Source organism: Pinus tabuliformis, chromosome 1_2 (genome assembly GCF_031772625.1).
Source record: "Pinus tabuliformis cultivar Carrire ecotype Pingquan chromosome 1_2, CPIR1, whole genome shotgun sequence".
In the NCBI taxonomy this organism is placed as follows: Eukaryota; Viridiplantae; Streptophyta; class Pinopsida; order Pinales; family Pinaceae; genus Pinus; species Pinus tabuliformis.
In genome coordinates, this window is record NC_142298.1 from 627250277 (window position 1) to 627269105 (window position 18829).

An 18829-nucleotide genomic window follows, 5' to 3' on the forward strand; every position below is an offset into this window, starting at 1 on the left:
GCTTTGCTACAATTGTGATAGCAAATGCACTAAAGGTCATAAGTGTGCTGAGAAGAAATTATTTTACATAGAGTATGAAGAGGAGGAAGAAAAGGACCAAGAAACATCAAAAGAAGATGATATATGCAAGGACCTGACCCCAGAGAAAGAAGAAATGAATCAGAACATATCTTGTAAACTATTGGCAAGAATGACCACTCCTCAAACTCTCAAGATAGAAGGAAATATCAAGAAGAAAAAGGTGCAAGAAGTGAAAGATTACATCAAGAAAGAAGAAATGAATCCAACCATATATTGTACTTCACTGGTCGGAATTACTACTCCTCAAACTAGCAAGACAGAAGGACATATCAAGAAGAAAAATGTTCAAGAAGTGAAAGATCACATCGAGCGTCGAGAAATGAATCCGACCATATCTTGTAAAGGATTGGAAGAAATTACCACTCCTCAAACTCTAAAGATAGAAGGACATATCAAGAAGAAAAAGGTTCAAGCAGTGAAAGATCACATCGAGCATCAACAACAAGTTCTCCAACTTTTAAAGGATAGCGCCACTTTGGTGCAAAATCAAATGAAACAAAAGGAAATGTTGGCAATACTACATGCACTTAAAAAATGGCGACCTTACCGAATGGGAAGACTCTTCAAGGATGAGGATGTGGAAGCATTGTTTTGTGCTATTTCTATTATCCAACCATATTGGATAAACGAAGCAAGGGATGAATGGAAGAAGGACAAAGAAGTATGGCCACTTATTCAAAAGTTGCAAAAGATCCCAATTCAAACAATATTTCCAGATATTGAAAAGTAAGGAAAAATCATATTGGAACCTGGAGCAGTCACAGAAACAAGAACCCGACAGCTACGAAATCAATCAATTTCAGAGTATCTCATCAAGTGGAAGAACTTACCCGCTGAAGATTCCACATGGGAGGACAAGAATTTTATACATAAGCATCAAGAACTACTCAAGCGTTGAGGACAACTCTTTTTGAAGGAGAGGGGCATGTTAGGCCCCTATACTACTAGTGTAACCCCTTATTGTTAATAGTACAACCCACTTATTATATTGATGTACCCATGTAGTGCCCATATTGTTACTAATGTGCCCCACAGAAGCCCACTATTGTTATTATTGTGCCCTTACATTATTATTGTTATGTCGGCTCTGATTATGTTAAGACCCCTTAGACTCCTATATATAGAAAGGAGGCCTTTTCATTAGTATCATCTTTGAGGGGGCAACCTCCTTTACATTACATAAATGAACAATTCTTGGATGATACAAATGAAAAGGCCTCCTTTCTATATATAGGAGTCTAAGGGGTCTTAACATAATCAGAGCCGACATAACAATAATAATGTAAGGGCACAATAATAACAATAGTGGGCTTCTATGGGGCACATTAGTAATAATATGGGCACTACATGGGTACATCAATATAATAAGTGGGTTGTACTAATAACAATAAGGGGTTACACTAGTAGTATAGGGGCCTAACATGCCCCTCTCCTTCATAACAGGATGGCAAACTTTGGAAAGAGGCCATGGTTGATGAAATGGCATCTTTGCACAAAAATGAGGCTTGGGATGTGGTGGAGTTGCCGGCTGGAAGGAAACCCATTGGCAGCAAATGGGTGTTCAAGAAGAAGACAAATGCAGAAGGAAAGGTGGAGAAATACAAAGCTCGGTTGGTAGCAAAAAGCTATTCCCAGGTGTTGGGAATTGATTTTGGTGATATTTTTTCTCTTGTTGCCAAGGTAACTTCTATTAGATTACTTTTATCTATTGTTGTTGCTTTTGATTTTGAGGTAGAACAGATGGATTTGAAGACAACATTTTTTCATGGGGATTTGGAAGAGGAAATATACATGAAGGAACTTGAAGGCTTTGTGGTGAAGGGTAAGAAAGAACTGGTATGCAAGTTAAAGAATTCTCTATATGGGTTAAAACAACCATCAAGGATGTGGTATCATAAATTTGATACATTTATACGGGGACTTAGCTTCACCAGAAGCAAAGCAGATCAGTGTGTGTATTTTAAATTATTTGGTGACCATGTTATTTATCTGGTCATATATGTGGATGATATGTTGCTGGTTGGAAATGACAAAGAAATTATCTAGGATTTGAAGACCCAATTGTCCTCCAAATTCGACATGAAAGATCTTGGTGCTGCAAATTATATTTTGGGCATGGAAATTAAAAGAGATCGAGCAAAGAGGAAGCTCTGGTTGAACTAGAGGAAGTATGTCAAGACAACACTGCAGAGGTTTAATATGCAGGATAGTAAACTGGTGAAGATTCATATTCCTGTAGGTGTGAGGTTATCTGTTGAACAGTGTCCCAAGACACAAGAAGAGGAAGAGGACATGTCCTATGTTCCATATGCAAGTGCAGTCAGTAGCTTGATGTATGCAATGGTCTGTACTAGACCAGACATTTCACATGCAATGGGAGTATTGAGCAGGTTTATGTCAAAACCAGGGAAGGAGCATTAGACAATAGTGAAGTGGGTTTTCAGGTATTTGCTTAGCACTAATGATTATGGTTTGTGCTACCAAGGAAGATTAGGGTTGGACAAAATGTTGGATATTCGTGGCTTTGTTGATGCAGACTGGGCTGGAGATGTGGATCAGAGAAGATCTACAAGTGGGTATGTGTTTAACCTATTTGGAGGTGCAGTCTGTTGGATGAGTAAGAAACAATCTGTAGTGGCACTATCACCTACAGAGGCAGAATACATGGCAACCACTCATGCAAGCAAGGAAGCCGTTTGGTTGCAAAGATTGTGTTCAAGTATGGGGTTAGTACAGGGATCTATAAGGATAGACTGTGACAGCCAAAGTGCAATTTTCTTGGCAAAGAACCCCACATATCATTTAAAGACAAAGCACATTGATGTTCAGTATCACTTTGTGAGAGATATGATAGAAGACAAAAGGGTCTTGCTGGTAAAGGTGGACACTTTGAAGAATACTATAGATGCATTGACAAAATCTGTGAGCTCTAAGAAGTTCTCTTGGTGTAGAGAGACAATGGGCATTTCAGGGCTGGAAAAATGACTAAGCTCTCTTGTGGCCCCTTGTGGAAAGAAAACAACAAGTGGGAGAATGTTGGATTGTGTTATATTCTTTCCACGACTAGACCACATAGTTAACCGTGGGGTTAGAGAGGGGGGGGGGGGGGAGCCCCCTTCATTGCATCGATTGTGTAGCGGGGGTGGAGTCATGGGGGGTTTGAGGTGTACCTGTAACCCCACTTTATGGGGTCTGGGGCAGCGCCTCGGAAAATTTTGGTTTTGGAACCTATGTTAGGTTGGGCGGACCCACCTATGGTTTTGTGCATGATTTTTGGACAAGTTTTTTGGACACGATGGTTTCCGGTCCATGGTATTGGATGCGATGGTTTTCGGTCCATGGTATTGGATGCTTCGTCATGTATAAATATGTATTATAACATTGAAAGGAACATAATGAAGAATCAAGCTGGTAGTCCCAGTTTTGGGATCCAGGGGAAAATCTCCGTGTATATGTGTTTTATGTGTTATGCTCTCGCATTGTTTATTTTCTATGTTGTAGAATTCGTATGCAGGTAATCTCTCTATAGGGTTAAAACCTACATTTAGGATGGGTAGCACAACATGCAAACAACCAGAAAACCAAGAAAAGCACCCCATCAGTTGTGATTAAAGAATCTTCACCCAATAGTAACCTCAGTAAAAAAATCCTTTAACTAAAAACAAACCAGTTGATAATAAAAGTGCTAAGAAGATGCATTTATCACTTGAGGTAGAAAAGGTGGCAAGGGTACCAACAACAAGAGTTGTAGCCAAGAAATTGCCCATACATCCTCCATCTTCACCTATTCAAGTTATGGAATCAAAGAGCATACAAAAGGAAGTGGAAATTGATGAAAGGAACGAGAAAATTGGAGAGTTACAAAATCAGTTGGACAAGGCCCATTTGACAATAGCATAATTGCAATAGGAGAATAGGGAACTTAGGCATAAAATATCACAAGAAACTATTCAGCCTAGTGAAGGAGATCCATCAAAGGAAAGATTGGCACATGTTGCCAAAGGCAAAGGAAAAATGGTAATTGATGTAGAAGAGTTGAAGGAGGCAGTTGAGCAGTCAAGGAGACCTAGAACTAGGTCCACTACCAAGGTGAAAATGCAAGTAGTGGAGATTGTTCAACTTGAACAAAAGATTGTTTTTGATGAGAAAAAATAATTTCAAAAACTATTATAACAACTTTATGGAGTTCAACAATAGGTGGATCAGCTTGAAGAAAAGGATCACATGGATAAGTTGTATTTGTTTAGGAAGTTGGAAGTTGTTGAGCCTTTCCTTGACAAGGAAAAATACAAATTGAAGTGGACCTTGCCTCGGCATAGGCAGGTGAAAAATATATATACACAGAACTTGCTCCTAAAAGGAAGACTCAAGTTGGTGTAGAAGAAGCTCGCTGAAGTCAAGGAATATGAAAGAATTAGAAAGAGAGGTAAGTTGGACATGCATGCAGAGGTTAGTACAAAGGATAATATCCAGTAGGAAATCTCAACTAAGCTCTGAAGTTTTGTTTGGCTCAAGAGATAAGTAAAAGGTAAATTTTGATGAAATTTGCAAAAACGCAGCAAGTGGCTTGTTGCACTTTTTATATAAATTTTGTTAATGGTGAGATAGTGAAGTTGGAAGTTTTTTTGTCATTAGGAGAGTTATATGAAGGTTACAACATCCACATTGATGCTTCCAACACTTTATATTAATAAAAGAGTCACCATATGTTCAGTTTTTGGAGGTGTTGCGAAAGTAGACAGTCTTACTGCAAAAGTGGGAAACAAGTCAAAAGGACGTCTACAGGCATTTTGAATCTTACTTAAGAGGTTCAACACAATCATAGAGGTATTTGAGGCATACCCATTTGCTTCATTTTTTTAGAAGGGGATGCAATTGTACATAACATGGAGGCTACTTCATTTTGTTGTGAAATTGGCTAATGCACTGCAAGTTTGGACAGTTAGAACTTTTCATTTCAAATTTCAAATTTTTTACTTCTAGAAGTGGTTTCGATCATGTAGATAGGTGGAAAATTATTTTAGGAGCTGCATTTAATGTTTATTTGTCAATATTCCAAGTTAGTGATGTTTTAAACTTGGATTGGTTGTAAGGAAAACTACTCCTATTTTTCAATATATGCACCATATTTTTTATGTATCTAGTTAGAAGTTTGTTTTGGTCAATTATTTCGACCACCTAGGGTAGCAGATTAAATCCTTCATGATGTATAAAGAGATAAAAATCATTGTAAGTCATTTTGTTGGTTAGATTAGAGAAGAAATACTCTTGTGCACTATATTTTTCTGAAAGCTTTGCTAGTGAATGAATGAAATAGAAGGTGATTTGGATGGATTCCTCTGTCATTGTTTTGGTGGTTTGTGCTCCTTTACCCTTTTAAGTTATCTTCTGTGTTTACATCCCTTAAATTTGTATCTTATTGTTTGGAAAAAAAAACCATATGTTTGATTCAAAATTCGTCTTAATGGTGCTCTATTTTAGTTTTTGCAAGTTATCAATGTTTTCAGCTTAAAGCATCGTTTTAGAATTCATCCATGATTTGATGCTCTAATGTGTTGTCTTTCACCTTTTCTACATTCACCCCCTACAACGATTTTACCTAATTCCCACCACCAAAGCTGCCTACCTTGCCCTATCGAGAAACCCTCTCTTTCCCCTCATATCACTAGACAAAAAATTGATTTGATATGACTCCATACCCAGTGGATCTGTCTCTTTTATCCTCAATATACCTTTAAAAAATCAAACGTTTTTGAGCTTATTATCTAGACTAATATCATATTTGTTGAGTAACCTAAGTGAGAGAGCCCTCTCCAAGGCAAGAAGGGCTAGATTCGGACCTAGAAGTGGTTTTTGGTTACGTCTTCATTTTCTCTCCTCATCCTAGGGAATTCAAAGAGTGCTAATAGTAGCCAAGAAGAAGATTGGATAGTAGTAAGAAAGGGAAAAAATAAAGCAGATAAAGAGCAACCAACAAGAGGATTTTGCAGGTAATAGGTTGCATGTTTGATTATCTTCTTGGGATTGAGTGCATAGTTTGTGCATTATTTTATTGGTCATGTTTGTTGTTATTAGCATGGAATTTTCCTATATTGATAGTGATGTACAACCTTTCCTTTCCCATTTCCTCGATAACCATTATATAGTGGTTTTTCATTTTGGTTGAGCTTTGGATTACCGATCGAGGTGGCATTAAGAAAATACCTAGGGTTTGGGTGGAGATGGTTTTCTCCAAGAAGCTCTTGATAGATGGGTGGAGATACAAAAGTTTCTCTAGGTATGGTGAAGAAATCCGAAGGCATCGAAACTTGTATTGGTTTTGGTGATTTTTGGACCAGTTTAGGTGAAATAATTGTGGCTTGAAGGTGGAGGTGGTTTAATATTTGAATTCCATATTTGGTTACGTTTGGTTTATCCCATGTGATCCCACATTCATGCTTGAAATATGACACGAGAGTGATTGGGCCAGAAGAAAGAATTTCTTTAGTCCTAATATATGGTCAGATGGTACGTGGAATTCCCTACCTTGGTTGGTACTATGCATATCCTATTATGTGTTATTTCTTATTGAGATCAATGAGCACATGTTTTGGTTTAATGTGTGATTACTGGTTTGTCATGGTTTGACTTTGGTTGAATGTTGGTTACAGGCATGGTATATCTCCTATTATATGAGCTGCTCTTGTTATTGATCTTGTGCATGTTTTGACAACTTATTGAATAACTTTATGAATGCATGAGCTAATAAGTGTTTGTTGTAGCTAGATTGAGAGGGAAATAAGCCTTCTTGATGAGCCTATGATAAAACTAGTGAATCAGTGAATAGATATGCATTACTACTCCACCGATACTATGTTTACATTATGTGTGTCTAAATGATTAATATGTGCTTAGCATGCTTGAATAATATAAGAGCCTAAAAACAGGATGAGAAGATTATGGAACCTTGTTGGGAAGTTCTAGGCATTTTTGGGTAGTTGGCTTGTAGGTTAGGCCTTAGAATATAGAACAGAGTCCCTCAACACAGGCATAGAAATGGGAAAGTTTGGTTGTAGTTGCATTGAGGTTGGGTTGTGTGTGCGACTGGAGGCCTCTGGCCGCATGGATAGGTATCCATGTGTGCGGTTGGGATGTAAAGCAAGGTTGAAGAAAGGTTCTAGTTCAAAGACAGTGATCACTTGAAAAGATAGGTTGATGCTAGTATGATCATGTGTCTCTAGGTGTTACAAAAGGTTTGGCTAAGTGGACCCCATTTCTATAACTCGATCTTGGATTTTGTGTCATGCATAGTAATTGTCAGCTCATAGTTACCATGGTAAGTAGGTGAAAGTGGGTAAATGTGGGGTGGGGTGTTACAAAAAGTTTTTAAAGTTCATTAATGTTATTTGAAAATGTTTTAACATAAATGAAGTGAAAATATGTTACTAATCCATTTTTAACATAAGTTACTCTAAATGTAAATTGAGGACAATCGATCATGATGCAAAAAAAAGTGAGTGACATTATATCATATTGTGATGAAGCTAGGTCAAGCAACTCTTAGAAATACATGAAAATCCACATATTCATTTATTTACTATTTTTTGTCACATTTGGAAGCTTCATTAGCTATTTGTGAGTTTTATTTTCAATGAGAATTATTTTGAAGAACAAATGCATTATGCCCTGAGCTTAAGTCGATTTTGAATTCCTAGAATATTTCTGGATTCGACAGACATGGCGAGGTCAAATAATTGACCTCACCCATGTCATCCATGTTATTTGACCTCGCCATGTAATTATTAAAAAAAATATTAAATTTTTTGTTCGTCAAGTTGTTTGAGTCTCGAGATGATTGCAAGCTTAACCTTTGGCTTGAGAAATTGTGTCTCAGGGTCATGTAAGTCATCAAAATCACCAGGGATCGCACCTAGCCTTCGCCACGCCAACCCTTAATGTGATTGGTTTCTTTCCCACAAAATTTTGAACTAGTAACCTTCACATCACCGAGTGACTTAACAGTACACCCCATCACTGTCTATTCTATGCCCCGTGAGCAATTTTTTTTTATAATTTGATATAATTATCTTTTAAATTTAATAATTAAGAATATGTGTTTTTTAAATATAGTTTTAAATTAAAAAAATGAAAGATGTACACTTTAATAAATTTATTTATAATTTTAAAATCAAATTATTATTATATATATTAAAAAAATATTTAATTGTCAAGTCTTACTAACACAATATTTTTTAGGATGAGGCTCGTCAACAAGGCGACCTAGGATCAAACCTCATGGGGGGTGGTTGTACCCTATGCTAGGGGGAGGAGACATGCTAAAAAATCCAGTCAACTAAGGACTGGTGTGATCCTCAGATGACTTTGTTAGCTTAGATTCCCTTAGGTCATGGCTTCTCAAGCTACAAGTCAAGTGTAGACAATCACAAACAACTTGACAAACAAAACAAAAAAAATAAAATATTTAATTAATAAAAACATCTACAAAATAATAATCTATATATTATTTTCTATAATTAATAGTTATTTATTACCATCTTTACGAATCAAGTCGCAATTTCATATTTTTTTTATTTTTAAACTACATTTTTCAAAAAATAAATGAAAGAAATAATATATTTTCGCGTATTTCTCATGATTTTTTGAATTCTCTTTAAACATTAAGAAGAGTCAAAATGATCTAAAAAACAGAGAGCCTTTGGATGGAAAAACTTAGATAAAATAAATGTTAAGAAAATCTCGAAATTTATATTTTTTACGAAGGGGGCGATGATTGCGATAACAAAATAAAGACGGCAGGGACAAGTTCTATTTGTTCTTCGAGAGTCACGTATTTTATCATTGATTGAATTTACATTAATATAGTTTTAGCTATAATTTATATGTAATTATGAACAAAGTAAACTACCATCAGCTTGGTTTCAAGCTTTAGTTTGATTCTACTAATAATGTATCGGAGTATGAAGCCTGCATTATTGGTTTGGAAACAAAATGAAAAATGGGCGTAAAACTCCTCTCTCATTGGTCGAGCCAACTTGAGTTTCTTCAAGATATTCGCGGAGTAAAATCTGGTGGTAAATCAAGTGAGCGAAATACGTGAAACCTTTTTAGGGTAGTTTTGTCCATGATATTTTTATATGAGGTAGCTTATAATGGCTCAGCATGGCATCTAATCGATCCATGTAATCATGTAATTATCAAATAGTTTATATGATCTCAATATAACATATACAGATTTTTTCCTCTGAAAAAAAAAGCTTATAATGGCTCAGCGCTATGACGTTTTTCGGTCAAAGAATAATAGATCTATCATTAGGAGTTGTTTTTGTTGTAAGGGTTTTCAAGATAATTTATGGTGTTAATGTATTTTTGTTTTTATATGTTTTTATTATGTGTTTATTCTGGTATAATCTTGGTATCAAAGTTGAAGGAAATGTAGCACAAGATATGTGGTTGTACATGGCCAAGGAGAGATGGGTTTAGAAAATGCAGGCCATGTTAAAGATAGTTAAGCTACAGTAAGAAGGCTAGGTCAAGATGATACAAGTACAATAGATGATTGTTGAGTGAAGGTTAGGGAGTACATAGAAAATATCAATCAACATATGTTGGAGATATATAAAGAGAAAGGTGTGTAGCTACATGGACAAGAGGACATAGATGGAGTCATAGGGTCAATGCTCAGTGAAGGAGCCAATATGTTATGGAGAGCCACAATATTGCACGAATACTCAGGACTGTTTGGTCTAAGTTCTAAAGCCTATCTGTAAGCTATATGTATTTCCTAAGGTTGTCGTAAGACCTATTATTTAGGTAAACATGTTGTAGCGCAGTAGCACATGATGTCATCTCTTTTGTGCAAGGAGAGGATCAAGGATCAAGTTGTGGAATGAATCAAGGAGAGGATCAAGGATCAAGTTGTGGAATGAATTACTTGAATAAGTATGAGAGTGGAAAGTGTACCCATTTTCTAGCTTGAGGTTAGTTTGTTGTAAGATCTGTTATTAAAAAATGCATCTTGTAGTTTAGTTTCACATGGAGTTAAGTATTTAATCAAGCTATGAAATAAACCACTTGAACAGGTACAAGGGTGGAAAGTTCACTGATATGCTAACTTGAATGGGAAATGTGCCATCTTAGGATATGAGATGGTTGATGATTCATCTAAAAGAAAACATGTCTTATGAAATTAGAAGTTGTAATGGCTAGTTTTCCATATACTCAAGTGGATGGAAACTATTTTAGATGGACTTCATGAAAGATATCTAGACCAACTGATTCTCCAAAAGTGAAGCTTAAGAGGGGGAATTTCAGGGTATTTAGGGTAAAATTGTCTTGGTGATAGAGTCAATTTGCTATGGCCATATACATTTTACTATTGGTAGTTAATGGGCTCAAGGTTTTGGTAACCCATGGTATTTTCATGTAATGTAGCCTATTTAAGGGCATCATATGTAAGAATCCCTTGGCTTTCCATAAGGGTTTTAAAGATAATTTATGGTCATGTGTTGTTGTTTTTATGTTTTGTTATTTGTCAAATAATAATAGTTTTTTATTCGAAATTGGTTTTCCTCAAGTGTTTCCAAGACAATTTATGGTGTTCATGTGTTGTTGCCTTTATATATTCACAATTATGTTTTAATGAGTAAAATTCCTAATGCTTTAACATTGGAAACTTGATGTATGTAGTGTTATGTACCTAGCAAAATATTTCACATTCATTGGGAGTGTTGGGTGGGTTGCTTACAAATATAGGCAAACAACATTGGCAAGTGGTGACGTGGATTTTGAGGTATCTCAAAGGGACTAATCATTGTTTTTGTTTTGGTAATAATAATTTCATACTTTAAAGTTATATAAATGAAAATATGGCTAGATATGTGGACACTAGAAAGTACACCACTAGTTATTTATCTCCTTTTACAAGTGTAGTAGTGTCTCAAGTCTCTAGACTACAATAATAAGATCCCTCTCAATAGTAGAGGCATATTACATAGTTGAAACATAAGCTTGCAAAGAGATATTTTGGGTGCAACAATTCCTAGGAGAGCTAGGAATAAAACAAGACAAATATGTGTTACAGTGTGACAGTCAAAGCCTCATTCATTTAGAAAAAACCTAGCATATCATTCTATGATAAGGCACATTGAAGCATCATTCATTTAGAAAAAGCCTAGCATATCATTCTAGATAAGGCACATTGATGTCAAATATTGTTGGATTCAGCAATTGCTAAATGATGGGTTGCTATATTTGGCAAAAATACACAATGAATATAATCTAGTTAACATATTAACAAAAAAATTGCTAAAGGATGACCAAGAACATTGCATAACTTTGGTTGTGACACCAAATGAAATGAAATAAATAAATATAATGTTTTCTTGACTTTTTCATGATTGTGGATGGAAGGAGTTAAATGGGTCATGGTTTTTGGCTCATGGTATTGGTGATCCGTGCTATTGACCAATAATTATGGTGTGTCTATTTTGGAATAGGGTTTTTAGAATTTTAATTTAATTATCAGTAATTATTAAATGGATGGTAGATATTTAACTTCCACACAATATTCTAGAATATACATTTAATTTATATGGTTGAGCTAGTGTTTGATATTTATCACCAAAGTAGTTATACTCTTTTAATTAAATTGATTAATTAAAAAAAATCATATTAACAAACCTGATATGAAGTGAGTTATGTTTTCTTTGGTATATCGTATTGACAAGCCATGATATTAGTAGTTGGTACGGTAAAATAAGAGTAAATCTCAATGGTTAAAAATCTTGTTTCATATATATATATACTTAACTTATATATTATTTTTTTAATTAATAATAATAATAATTACATTAAGAAGTGCTCTTGCACATTATGAAAAGCATGTTGTTATGTCATGTAAGTTATTTTTAAAACCCATGGTTCTTGCTATAACTGTTATTTAAAACCATAAAATTCTAATGATTTTTTTTTTATCCCAAAAAAAGAATTTGATTAGGGTGGAAGCCCAGCACAAATGCCCAGCATTGTAATGCTGGTAGACGATACATGAACTAAGACCTAACTGTGGATCTCATGGGTAGTCGAAACAGTACAACCTCCTCCATGATAGACCTAACTATGGATCTCATGGGTAGTCGAAACAGTACAACGTCCATGATATCAGAATTCACACGTTTCCAATCTAACTTAGGGGATTTCCTGTTGCTCAAAGACCCCATCAATGTCCATGGATAAGATGGAATTTTGACTGGAAACCAACTGAATGTAGGTTGTCTCCTGAATTTTGTGATGAAAAAAATTAATGCAAGCCAATTGGGTATTTTGAGAACGCCTACATAGCGTTTTACAAACTGCAAAAGAAGAAAAAACAATCTTTCGTAAAATTTTAAAAAATAATACAATTTAATGTGTAATGGATTAACAGAGAAAATGCTTATCAATATTGGATGTAAACCTTACTAAAGATGAATTTGGTTTGGAGCCACAACAGATAGCCGCCTTTGACCAAGAATGAGAAAAACTTCTGGATAATGTTGTTTGCAAACTGAATTGAATTCATTATTTCCAAGAGATAAAAACTACAAAAATTGAGGAAATGAGAGATAGCCCAACATGGATAGGGTTGAAAATTATTACAAGTTTTTACTTATTTTTGTCATGACATTTTATGTGTGTTTTACTCACGTTTTGGAGTTTTTAAAATTTCCTTCTAGAAGATAATATTTGGTTGTTGGGGTGAAAAAAGAGTACTTAGTGTTAATTTTTATTTTCTTTTTAAATATGCAATTTTTCTTGAATCATCCATAATTTTTTTTTAATACAATTGTATGTGGAAAAGGTTTACAGAGAAAATGCTTATCAGTACCAGATGTAAACCCCAGTATTAATTAGCTTGGTCTATCAGTACCAGATGTAAACCCCAGTATTAATTAGCTTCGTCTTGAGCTACAGCAGATAACCGCGTTCAGCCACGAATGAGAAAAAATCCGGATAAGGCTGTTTGCAGACTGCATTGGGGCTATTTCCAAGAGATAAAAACTGCGGACATTAAGGAAATGGCAGATAGGCCAACTTGGGTATAGTATTGAAAATGACTGCACATTTTTATTTATTTTTGTCACATTTCATGTGTGTTTTACTCACATTTTGGAGTTTTAAAAATCTCCTTTTAGACGAGGATATTTGGTTTGTTAAAGTGAAAGGACAATTATCAGTGTTAATTTTGAAATTTTAAAGTTTGTACTTCAGATATGCAGTTTTTTTTAATTAAACTAAAATATCAGAAAATTGGATATTAATTATTAGAGTTTATATAATTTAGATGACAATTTTTTTTAAAAATAATTTATTTTGTAATTAAATATGTAAATTAATAATTTTTTAATAGTTTGATTCAAATTATGATTATCCAATATTTAAAATTTAAATTTTTAAAGTCAAATTTTGTAAACTTTGAGGAATTTTTTGCATCACAAGAGATTTGACCCATAAATAGGTTCAAAGTTAAGATGGATTTAAGTTGTTTTAAAATAAAGTTATAAATTAGTTAGTTTTTAGGATTATTTTAATTTTAGCCATATGAGATGTATAATGAAGTAAATGTTTTGAGACTTTATTATCCATTTAATTTATATGACTACCCTAGTATAATATGTTGGAAGTAATTCTTCCATGTGTTTTAGGTTGTTGTTTAAGTTTTAAGTGTTAATCTAGAGGTAATTGTTTCCTATGCGTGAATTGTATTAGCTATCTAAATTTACTTTCTTAAGATATAAATTTATCATAGTCAATAATTTATATACTATAAATATATAACCATTGAAATTAATAAAAAATAGAAGGTGTGATTTGTATTGTAAACACTCTTGCTCTCTTCCCATCTCTCAATTTCTATCATGATATCAGCTCCTATTTTCGCCTGACTCCCTGATGGGAAGACCACGAAAATGAGAGGGACTTGAAAGTTATTATATTTTGTACCTAGATTATTTAGTGTGTGAGATTGTTTATTTTCTGATTATTGGAGTGTTGAGTTTGATAATTTCTTGTGTGGTTTGTTGGGTGTGATTGCGTCCCAGAATTGTCTAACTGTTATAATGTTTCTTAGTTGTGAGTGCGAGGGTGTCAGTGCAGATCAAAGCATGAATCATCATCCGTTGCAATGCTCCATGGGCGAATGCTAACTCTAAGGAGGAGCTGCGACATTTATCGTCTGAATGGATTAGGTTCCATTCACGAAGGCTTTAGCTAAAGGAGGCAAGTTCATTTGTAGAATAACTAGTACCTTTGCTATGATCTACGTAAACTGGGTTTGGCAACAGAAAACCAGGTGACAAATTCTGCTGACGTAATTTCACCTGGTCATTTAGAAGGAACGTAAACTGGGTTTTGCAACAGAAAACCAGGTGACAAATTCTGCTGACGTAATTTCACCTGGTCAGTTAGAAGGAACACATGTCGACTGGGTTAACGCTATCGTTTCTCATCATCTTGAAGAAGATGTGTGCGAGAGACAATCTAGGAGAGACAATCTGGGATAGTGCAAGTCTTCTGGGATATAGGAGAGACAATCTGGGATAGTGCAAGTCTTCCTATCGTTACGCATATTTTGCAACGATTTGAAATTGTTTCTGTCAATTGAATTGAGATACGATTGGCTCAAAATATAGAGAAACTAAACGAGAAGTCAAGTTTGGCTCCAAATAAAGACCAGTTAAATCAAAACCATGGGTGATGTACTCTAATTAGTCAGTCTTGGTTTGAACAGTATACCATCGACGAGGAATGATCGAGTCCAATCAGTGGGGAGTTAAGTTAGAAGGTCAACACCAGAGTGATCATAATCAAAGGTTCTCGTGCAAAGGAGCAGAAAACATACGTGTTTTCGCTGGGCGACAAGCGGAGGGTTGGATACCTACTGGTTCAACGCACCCTTCAAGAAGTGCAATACAGATGTGCGCTGTGAGAGTAATTATTATGCGAATTGTAACAGAACGATTCAAAGGTTCACTTTCGTTTACGGTCGTGACGAAGCCTATGATACATTTTATAGCTATTAGTCATATATGTTACATTTTAGTTATGTATATTATTTTTGGTAAAAAATAAAGTCCATAATTAATTAATGAATAAAGGAATATAATTAAATTAGTAGTTTTCAATGTTTTTGGATGCAAAGAGAATATATCTCTAATTTGATTATATGAATATGTTGATATATGTTGATGGATCTTGTTGTTCTTTGAGTTTCAAGAGCATCAATTACAAGTTATTTTATGAGATCCTTGTATGTAGAAAGGTCAGTTGCATAATTGAAAGCCAGATAAACTTAGTACCAACTCACCTATACAACTATCAAAAATGTAGTTCGATACATTTTGATAGATAGGAGTTGATCCATTGGGTAGTTTAGTAACAAGATTGTTCTTCAGGAGAGTAGCATCAATGATTGTTTGAAGTGGTTATGTCTTAAATGGATCTAGTGGAAATATCTAAAGTGTGGTGAAATAAAGAGAAGAAACTTGAAATTTTAGAGTGGATGTGAGTGCTATTGATTACCATAAATGATTGTTTGAAATGGTTATGTCTTAAATGGATCTAGTGGAAATCTCTAAAGTGTGGTGAAATAAAGAGAAGAAACCATGAAATTTTAGAGTGGATGTGAGTGCTATTGATGACCATATTAGACAAATGTGATAGAGATTCATATTGTTATTGTAATGTGTGTTTTCTATATTTGTTACATGTAAGCATTAAGGGAGTTTGTTGGAAGTTACTAATGTTTCCATGTGTTTTAGATTGTTGTGTGAGCCCCTAGATGTCAATCTAGAAGGAGCTATTTTCCTATGTGTGAGTTGTATTAGTTATTTAGATCTACTTTCTTAAGATCTAGATTTGTCATAATCAATGATCTATATACTATAAATATGTAACCATTGACATCAATAAAAGATACAATGTGTGATTTGTATCATAATACGAAAATAAGCTATAATTGAATGGGTGAAAATTGATTAAGTGAGAATGATGAGGAAGATTATATATATTTAATTTTCTAGTAAATATAAAATACTAATAATTTCCATATGGCTGAGTTTACTACATAAATTTGGCATGTTGTTGGTAACTTTTATTTTATTCAATTTATTTTACTATTTTTTCCTATTGTTGGATTTTCCACATAAATATGGTGTATTGTTGGCTTTTATCACTTATTTACTTTATTCAATTAAATTGATTTATTAAACAAAAAAATTTCATATGAACATTTTTTATATGAATATGAGTTATGGTTTTTTAGGAATGTGGTATTAATAAGCCATGACATTGGCCCATGGTATTTAACAAAAACTATTTTTAGGTTGAGAATCTCCATGGTAGAGTGGGGGTGAATTTCTATGGTTAAGAAATCTTGTTTAATTATTTTTATAATTAGTAATAATAATAATTTAAAATAAAATTATAATTTAGGTCTACCAACCATTTAGTTTATATGGTCATGCTAGTTACAATTCAACTAGCTTAACCTTTCCTTGTTGATAAAATCAAATTGTTGACTAGTAGAAAAACTTCAAAGGCAAAAGAACAAAAATCTTGAGTAATAGAATCTCATAAATGGTTGTAGAAGTCATAATAAATGGCTTAAATCCTTATGAGTCATAATGCATCCTAGTGATACTTGGAGATTCACTAAGAAAAAAACCTTATGGATATGCAACATCCCCATCATACATAGTATAATAAGAGAAAATATTATGAGAATGGGAGCTAAACATACCTCTAACCTTACAAAGATCCTCGACAACCTCAACAAGAGAACTTTGCATTCAATTTGTCAATTAACAGGTTGTCTGGAGGGAATTATAGTTCGGATTAGCAAATGGTCTGAAATAATCACTTCTAAGAGCACATCAATAAGATGAAGCTAACTAAAAAAAGTCAAATCTTCCTTAGGCCCATAAAATGGTTCTCATGGAGTTTAGACCCTTTCATTTCCTTATCGATAGTTAAACCAAGTATACCAACCACACTAACCTAGTTCTTTTTCTTCTAATTGGGATGCAAAATATGACTAATACCTTTACAATGACACCAAGCATGCTTATTTGAACCACTAACCATAAAATCTACAAGCCCACAACTACCCCTTTCCATTCAACCATATTTACATCCCCCAAAAGTCCACTCCATAACTGAAATAAATGAATGAATCCATCTAGCACCGAGGCTTGTGCCAATTCACTTTGAAATTATGGGTATAATTGACATAGAAATCAACCATCCAATTTAGAATCAAAAGTATGATCCATGCAAACTAATCATCAATGTTCAAACTAGATACAACTACAGAACTCTACAAAAGGAAGAGATAACTATCATAACACCTCTACTCCCTTGAAAATGCTCTAAAGCTCAAAAATAGTCATTCCAACTATAGATAATTATGTCATGTAACTCATAACCAACAAAATTAACTTTATGAAAAGAATACATCTTGTGAACACAAAAGGGCCATTCCAACAATAGTTCATTATGTTATGAAACTCATAACCAACAAAATTAACTTTATGAAAATAGTACATCTTGTGAACACACTACAATGCACTGTGCAATAAAATATTCCCACTAAAAGTGTCATCTTACACACATTCCGTGAAAATAAAGAGATGTTTATTCCAAGGGAAAATAAAGGGTTAAATTATTGAATTTGTTTTGTGTCTAAAATCCATCCAAGTGAGATGAATGGTCCATCATATTTTTGTAATACTATTCCCACGGAAGGGGGATATGATCTCCAGTGGGGTGATCCACCCACATAGGAGAAGAGATCATTATTTCCTTGTTCATTTTGACCAACCACATAGACTCAATATCCATTTCAATTTATTCAAAAAGAGAAGAGTCATCCGTGTTCATTATCATAGGATTTTTAGGTACATAGGAAAACCCACCACCAAGGTAGATTTGGAAGAAAATCATTTACAATTAACCCAATTATGAATTTGAGTCATCTAAAAGATCATTATAACATCAATTATTGACTTTGCAACTAGACCCTTTAATGACCAAATTTACAATCAAGGGATGATCATAATGTGATGTCTCTTAAAATATAACAAATATCATTATAACAAACAACATTTAAAAACATACCTAAAACTAAATCACCTTGTAAAAGTTAAAACATTTGAACTTAAACTTAAAAATATCTCATTAACATAATAATAATAACACATTATTATTATCTTAACAATAATATTTCTTAATAAAACAATTGTTTTTATTTTTACATAGAATAACCATAAAACCAAATTTTCCCGCACACAAAATTTAAAGGTAAATCACTTAAACTTTTCAAACCCGATGGTCTAGACATTTGAAGGTAAACAACTTAAACATAAAATAAACATTAGAAATTAATCATGCCAATAATAATGAATATCAAATTATTTACTCATTTCTGTTGAATACTTATTTCAAGTTTGAATGATCTTGTATACTTTTCTCTTCAATAAAAAGAAAAGGAGAAAAGGTATAGATGCAAAATGTTTTAGGCATGGGTCAAGGAATTTATAGGTTTTTAATGAAAACAATGGCGTATTAAACTGGCAAGTCCATGTTGAAATGATGTAGAAGTCCACGTTGAAATGATGTAGCATTCCGTGGTATTGTTTATCATTTTTTTTTTAATTAAAAAAAAAAACATTTTATAGATAATTTACAAATTTTCAAAATGTTGTTGGATGAT